This window comes from Podarcis erhardii (genome assembly GCF_964252035.2).
Source record: "Podarcis erhardii genome assembly, chromosome: 4".
Taxonomy (NCBI): Eukaryota; Metazoa; Chordata; class Lepidosauria; order Squamata; family Lacertidae; genus Podarcis; species Podarcis erhardii.
In genome coordinates, this window is record NC_138508.1 from 55,079,940 (window position 1) to 55,088,878 (window position 8,939).

Below are 8,939 nucleotides of genomic sequence, written 5' to 3' on the forward strand. Positions count from 1 at the left end.
GTAATGACCACAAGAGAATTTTACAACCTTGATTTCACATGCAGAGCATGTCATTTGGATCACATGGAGAAAGCTGGAATTTAGCATCCCAGAGCAAATTTCCAAAGAGTGGGCTTCACCATGTGAATCTCTCATGTGGGAAGCCACATTTGTAAACATATTCACCAGACTTGTAAATAGCCTGGTTGCCTGTGGTGAGCAAGAATCTCCCCAACCCCTGGAAAGGGAGATTAACAACAACAACAAATGTTATTTTCTTCTTCTTCTTCTAAGTTGAGGCAATAACTGAGGAACATGGGTATATATGAGAAGACAAGGTAGTCATAGAGCATGTTACTTTTGCAAGCTGTTTTCCAAGGCTGGCATTGACCACGTGGAATCAACATACATTTGTGGCAATTGTTCAGATCCATTAAAAGTCATGCAGACATTTGATAATGAGGCATGGATTGTATTCTGTGCCTCTATCCCTTTCTGGCATGGCCATCTCAGAGGGGAAGCAAAAAGAAGCCAGGATTCACAGCTGTCTGAAGGAAAAGGCAGATGTGTTTACAAATACAGTCTCGAGTCACCAATGTTGACTGTGGCTCCAGCCCTCAAAGCACATAAGAGCTCCTATCCACTTTTCAGCGTATCTCCACTGAGGTTTTTGTGGTAAGCCATGAGAAGTGTTCCTAGAGTTACACTATCTAACCACACTTGTGTTATCCCAGCATGGCTGTGGTTTGGTCTTCAAATAATCTCAGAAATCAGCAAACATCATCATACCTTGCATGACCCCCTAAGCATAATGAATACTACTGGATGAAAGCAAGCAATAGTTTAAAACTGTGATTCATTTGATCGCTGATTCAGCTCTGCAGTTAACTATTTCTACATCCAGGTCAGACTCCCAATATACACAACCAAGAAGTTGTGCAGAGGGCAAATAAAGAATGGTCCTTGGCCTTTAAAGGGGCCTAATACTGGGATCCAAATGTCACACTTACATGTATAGGCTGCATCAACAGTTGTGCAAAAAAGCATCGCGATTGATTTTCTCCCTACCAACAATATTCAATGGTTGAATGTTTTTTGCTATGTTAGGCTGCAGGAAACACACAGCTAATAAGACAGTTCAGCATCTGATCTGCCTGGCTTACTGCACTCGCCAAGCCTCTGAGCAAACTGGCATCTTCCTTTTCTTCAGTCACCTTGGACACATGTCCAGTTATTCCATACTGAAAATATTACATTGTTTACATTCGTTTTTAAAAAGTGGTAGTTTACTGAATTATCAGTGGCACTCACTTTGTGTCCTGTCAACTTTGTTACCCCATTCTGAATAGGATGACAACTATTATAATGGCGAAAATTTACAGCATAGCTTCATACTGTGGGGTACTTGACTATAGCTACAGTGGCAACTCCTGAGGGATGCGGACAACCTATCCCATTAAATCTCATATATCCATGGCTACCACCAGCATAAATCAATGTAGATTTGAACGTGCATCAAAATGCAGGTGCCATCTAGCTGCTCCATACTTTCAGTGAGATGTGCATTAGAAAGCACACACAGATGAGCATCCAAATCAGCATCTGACTTCAGATGCTCTCATTCTACTCCATCTCCTTTAATAGGATGTATATTTGGATACAGCTTGTGTAAGAGTTTCTATATCCTTTTGCTCTTCAAAATAATGTGTGCAAGAATTTGTGCTTGCAATAACCAATAATTTTGTGTTTATCTTGCATTTATTAATTGATAGATTTATATACCAATGGATATATGAAAAATAAATCAGATAGAATCATACACAATTGTTCATACCAGTAGACTATGATAGGATAGAAATCATGGCATCTCTAATAAGAGAGCTGAAAACCACATTGGTCCAAAACTCGAGCTTTTCAGCTCATAGGAAATAATTTCTAGATGTCATTCTGAACCTTGACGTTTGTTATATCTTATATGCACATTCTTGCATATCAAAGATTAAGGTTTCATTCTTCCCACACTTTTCAACCTTTGCAAGACCAACATATTGATGGTGGTACCCTTTCATTCCTTCTTCCATTCTCAGCCCCAGCATGTTCTTCTATACGATCCCCAGTGTTTCACAGGCAGCCATACAAGAATACAGCAAAGCTCTCAGTGAACAGAAATTTGGGGGGAAATCCCAGCTGACTCTACTTTGTGGCAGGATAGGCAAGCTGTTGCCTCCAGATGTTGCCAGGCTCCAACTCACATCATCCCTGAATAGTGGCCATGCTGGCTGGGACTGATGGGACCTGGAGTCCAACAATGTCTTGAGGGCAACAACATTCCCATCCCAGTCTTAAAAAGTAAAGTATTGTTTATTTATTCTTACACACACACACACACACACAGAGAGAGAGAGAGAGAGAGAGAGAGAGAGAGAGAGAGAGAGAGATGCTTTAAGTATAAGGAATCCATTCCCATTTAGTTGAGTGGAATCAGGATTTTGCTGTTTAAATCTTTTTGTTCTCTTGGGCTATGCAAATATAAAATTGTCCTTAGCAACCTAAGATTAAAATATGGTTCAGAGTCCTTTTTTTAAAAAAACCCAAAAAACATGATGATCTACAATTTCCAGTAAGCATTCCCTTTTCTTCTAAGCAACCCTTACATTGGAAATTCTTAATGATAAAAACAATATTCCCGGTGATTAAAATACACTTGTGATTATTTATGAAAGCACAAATAATTACCAGTGTTTCTTGCTAGAATTTCCAGGCTTAAAAAAGTATTTGGGTGAATGGATGTATTAAAAGCATGTGTATACATAAATAATACACAGTGTGTTAAAAGTTTGCCATGTCACTTAGGTCCTGTGTTTCCAATCCACAGAGCAATAAAATCTGCTGAAGAATGGGATCAGCTAATACTGTATGGAAGGTTATAAAGGAGTTTAGAGAAATGTGCCACTCACTTGGCTACCACACCCAAAAGCCATGTCTTCCACTGTCTGGTATGTTTGGGATACATCAGAAGGGGCCCTATGTATGCACTGACAAAATTCCATAGAGTTCCATAGGGGACATCCTGGTTGGTCTGGGTCCTGCACCCCTTGTAGAATGATAAGCTTCACGGAGATTATATAATTACTGAAGGGACCTTGCTGGACTCCCTCTAATCCAATGTTCTTCAATCTTGAATCCCCAGATGTAGTTAGACTACGACTCCCAGGACGTACCATTTCTTGCATGTGGCTGAATTTCTCATTGGCACCATCTCTCCCTAATATACTTTTTCTCTGATCCATTTACTGCTGAAGACTCTTGGGAAGAATTACCATGCCTTCTCTCTTTTTACAATATATAATTATTTCCTTAAATAAAACAATGGGGAGTGGAACCATTGGAATGAATGGCCTAACTTAGTAATAGTTATTAATTTCAATGTCTACTCTGAGTAAAACAGAGTTGAATACCAGCCCAAGGGGTGACTGTCCTAGAATGAAGCTCATAGGCCTACTGTGTATATTAGGGGAAACTGAGTGAAAAATTCATTTCAGATTCAACGCCAATTTTTCAAAGATTATGAGGAACATTGGGCCTGATTCAGTGAAGCCTCATCATGCACCTGGTCAGAATGGGGGTGGGGAAAGAGAAACCAACCCCATGCAAGCCTGACTTGTGAAAACTGTAGTATTTGTTAATCCATCTTTTGTCATTACTGTAGACAAGCACACCGACAAGAGGTGATGAAGTATTTTTCAATTTTCATTGCTGCATTAAGAGGAAAGGTGATTAATTGCACAGAGGTCTTGGTGTGAGAGTCATTACTCAAAAAGGAAACACCCAGGAAGAAATCTATGACTGCATGAAAAAAGGGAGGGCGTCAACATGCAAGAGGTGCAGTCATCGGGCAAAATATTATACCTTTCCAAACTAGGCAAAGCCACAATAAGTGGTTGATTTAAAAAAATAAAACCTTTTGAAAAGAATTCAGAAAGTAACTGTATGTACATTGTGGTTACTTCCCAGACAATACTGTACATTACTAAAGAAAAGCTACTTCCTGAGGTTTAAGAAGGAGAACTCTTCAAGTTACGGAATGCAGACATACATCATGTCTGTAGAGATTGAGGTGGGGGGAGATCAAATGTAATATTTTCTTTCAACACAGACAACTGCTTTGAGATTTTCCACCCAGACAGCCTTGAAAACTGCCTGCAGCCTTTGCCAATTACTACTGACAAATACCACTTGGTCCTGAGTGATGTTTTAAGTGAAATAAAACAGTGAGGAAAACTGAACATGATGAAAGGGCTCCTTCTCTTTTCTTTTCCCCCCCTTTCCTAAGAGGCGACTACAAGTTATATATTCACAAGGAAAGGTATATGCTTCCTATCCATGACAAATTCCATATGAAGTCAAGAGCCGAGGCAAACTTTGTTTGACAGTAAGAGGAAAGGAAGACTGAACTCATTTTCTTGACTTCTAAAACATATATTCTTTTAATTTTAAACAAAGGAAGAGAAGCTAATACAGTACCCCTGTTCAACATCATTCTTCACAATATCAGTTCTCTAATGGGGTAAACTGATTCCTTACTGTGTGTGCGTGTGTATAGGATACTTGCAGGATCTTTGCAATACAGACTCTCGATACTTTTAGCATTATAAAATGCTTTGAACACAACAAACCAGCAGCCATTTTAAGAGGCATAATCATCACGGGCAACTAAAATAAAGATACAGATATAGAAGTACAGCTCCCTTAAAGTGTACATGAACCTTTGTTTGACACCAGGAATGAGATGTCCTGTGCTTTATTCAAAATTTTAAACAAGCAGGAATTAGGGTTTCTTTGCCAAACTAAACAGCCACTATGCCTATCAACACTTGCTACTGCACCCATATCTTCAAATATACATCACTACTCATTTCTTTCTACTATTCCACTTTAGAATAGACTGTTCTAAACAAGAATAATACTTTATTCTATTCTCCCTCACACAAAAAGCACACCCCTTGGCCTGCTGCTCGCAGCTTTCATTACCAGGAAGGGGAATCAGATGACATCTGTCATTAACCCCAGTTTAGCTGATCCTTGGGCATGTAAAATACAAACCTCTGCTGGTCAATATAGCACAACCAATTGCTCCTAAATAGCAGCATAAGAAAACAAAACACATCCTGAACCTTGGGAAGATTCTGTGGACTAAACATGTTAACAAACAGGCATGGGTGTGCAAAACCACACACCACACATCCCTTGTATGAGGCACTTGTGGAAATCCACAGCAATATGTTATTGTGAAGGTCAGTATTATAACTAACTGGGTATACAAGATCAATGGGTTATTGGTTTTCAAAGGTTATCAACATGTTGTCAATGGGAAGATCAGTGATGGGAGACATGCTTCCCTGAGATAACTTACTTGCTGCTTCCAACCTGAAGGCAACAGTGGAGTTTTGTGTGCATGCTATATAGCAACGTCTCGAGTGAACTCACTTCTCTCAGCAGTCACATACAAAATAACTTCCTCAATAAGTCAATGTGTAAAAGGTTTCCAGGTTGGTAAAGTATTTGAAAATTACTGATTACAGGTTGGAAGCAGCAAATTTACTTGTTTGTAAATAAAAGTCTTTATATACAGGCATCATCAAATATCTGCAATCAGCATGCAAAGTATTCAAGGGAAGCAGAGCTGAGGGGCTGTGTCTGCTCAACTGCCCAGGTTGATGGACAGTTGGATATGCCAGGATCTCTGTGGGATATGGGACATGTGGATTGACCCTGGACTGGAGACTTGACATGCTGACTTGCTGCCAGGTAGGCCAGGGGTTTGGGACAAGTGTGTATCAAGCAACAAAATTTAGGACTTAGATTTTTAAGAGCTGGAAGGCTCTTCTATCAAAACTTAACCCAGTGTATTTGGGTAACTGGAAATGTTGTCCAGTGAACAGGCACTTAAACTTTCTCACTCTTCCCAAACCTCAAAGAGCTATTACGGTTGCATGCTGCAATTCCCTGCCAAGACCATTAATGGTCAATTTAACTGGACTCCACTGGAAGGAAGTGCAGGCCCCGGTGGTGAAAGCTATCAGGAATCACTATCATGTGCTTTATTGCAAATATTAAATAATGCCGTTAGGAAGGATTTGAACCTCCCGCTTTTAAGCAGTTGCCTGGTAGACTGATGGGCATTATGGCAGAATTCATTTGAAGGGGGAGGATAAGTAGATAACCAGAAGGGCAGCCTTTTAAAGGTTGGTCATGAAGTTGAGAGCTCAGATCATCTCACAGTGAGCTTCAGATATATGTAACATTTTGTATGTCTTATCTGTGTTAAGCTTCATGTGATGTTTAACATTCCATGTTGTCTGGGGTCTGTTACTCCAGTTATTTTACAATGAGCCCATATAAATAAATCCAATCTGACCTGACCAACCCCTAGTGTTGTCTACCTTGGGGGGACTTAATATGCTGTACGCGTATTAAAATGGGCAAACAATTCTCTTTGAAGAGGTTTCAGAAATACACTTTTGCCTTACTTTTTCTTGAATGGCAAAAGTCAGTGAAGAACTTCACTAGTGAAAGAACAAATATATTTTCAAGCACTGTTCTTTTTAAAATAATAATAATAAACTTTCAGTAAAGGGTAGCTTCCACTGCAGTATACATGTGCCCTCTAGTGCACTGCTATGTAAACAGCAGTGGTTTCTCAAAAATTATCTTGCCAACGCCTTCTGCATTTGTCTTGAGTTTAGCACATTGGTTCCTTTGCAAGCAAGTCATGTCTAAAGTACATTACTCCCCCCCCCCCCCAAAAAAATGCTGGGAACTGCAGTGTGTTAAAGGTGCTGAAAATTGTAGCTCTGTGATGAGTGAACAGAATTTTGGAGTGTTTGGTGTGCATGTGACCTAGGTGAAGGTCGACATGTCTTGCAATTACACCTTTTAAAAAGGTTTGTTTCTTATGGCTTGTGAGGAAGATGACACCATGATTTAACCGTATTAAAAATATTACTGACATAGTAGCTAACAAACAAAACCAAGCTATTAGTAATAGTTTCTTCTGCACATTCAGTGGGCAAGATGCTTATTCACTTTTGCAGTGCTTTTGCAACATAAGATGCTATGCACAATCTTCAGCAGCAGCGCTGAGGCTGGGACAGCAATTTGCTGAAAACCGGGGTCACTGTGGCTGAAGTTTAGAATCATAGAATGGTAGAGTTGGAAGGCACCACGAGGGTCATCTACTCCAACCGCTTGCAATGTAGGAATCTTTTGCCCAACATGGGGCTCAAACCCATGACCTTGAGATTTAAGAGTCCCAGTGTCGTGCTGATTCTGTGTATATATACAAGCAAAAAATATAAAACACCTCAAGGTATTTGATTTACATTTTTCACCATATACTGGAATCAGTAACAAGCTTCATCCAAAGGCCTTTAGTCAGTATCCCCAACCTACTAGGCCAGATCCAGAACAGACCCACCCTCAAGCGGTCTGAGCAGAGCCGTCTTTAGCCAGGGGTGCAGGGCACCTGGGCGCCAAATTCTGGGGGACACCAGGCGCCCGACACTGAAGCCGCCTAAGCTCTTAACTATCTACCTGTTATGAAATAATAAATAATTTTGATCAAGCTAGAAAAACAAAATACATATATACCTAGGTATTACTGAAATGTATACCTACTGTTTCACTAAAGGACTTTTGACTTTGTGTGGTCATTTACCAAAGACGCACCATGCCAGTGGCGGTGCTTGTCATTCACAACAGCGGCGCTTGTCAGACTTGGGCAGATCTTTGCACCCCGGTGGTGCATATGGTAAAGACTCCCCTGGGGGTGAGGGGGCCATTTTTCACAGGTAGGCGGTCACTCAGCTGTTGTCATATGTCTCAAAGGAAATGCACTCCAAGTGCTCTGCCGATTCCTCCATTCTAGCCCGTTAAATTAACCTTGTTCTACTTTCCCTGTCAAAAGCAACGCTTGTGTGAGGGGATAAACCACTCTCAGCTCAATCTCAGCAGTTGTATTTGGGGCCAAATTTAGAAGGTGCAGACTGCAAGTTCTGCTTACAGAGGGACAAGTGGATGCACAGTGTAAGATTCCCAACTGTTCCTCTGCAGCCACAGCTGTACCTGCCCCACATACGGCATCAGGTGAGAGGCAAGTGAGCAGGGTTGGGGGGGGGGAACCCCGGCAAGCCTAATTAGTCCCGCTGGCAAGAAACAACATCATTAAAAGGCCCCAGACCCTGGGCCACTGGCAAGGGACAGGTTTCTTTGCCCTACAAAGGAAGATTCATTCTACATTCTGGTCAGAGACAGACTTGCATTGACCCAATGTCAGCCGAGCAGATAGCAGAGCACTGTCTCCTGCTGTATTAGACTTTTGCCTGGAATCATTCAGCCTCTGTTCTGATCCTGTCTTGTTTCTTCAGCCACACAGTCCAACTTTAAGGAGAGTCTAGACAAACAAACTTCACAGCTTAATTGTTTCGGCTGACTTTTGCATTCATCTCTCCGCACCACCAACATTACCCACCCACCCCACCTACAGCATGCCTTTCAGAATTCCAATATGGCCAGCACCCTTAAGCAACAAATAAGGACAAGGATTAAATTCATGCTGTGACAATAAAATTCAGCCCACAAAGTACATTTAAACTGCTTTTATGCTTATCAAACTATCTTTAAGGTTCTCCTGGCTGCACATTTCAACCATAAAATGCTAGGAATTTGTGTGTGCTATTAGCACAAAAGCAAAAATAGCCCCAGGTGGATGTGAAGCACAGCCTATGTTTACAGTCCCTGTAACAAGTCCAGCCTGCGTTTAGTTTGCAATTAAAGCAAGCTAGGCATGTTTCACTTTGCAGCAGGGCTAACCTTTTCTTCCATTCTCCCCGTTTATCATCTCCATCTACACTCATAGATGCACCATGCTGCAAATTGCTTCATATAATTCATGCTGTAAA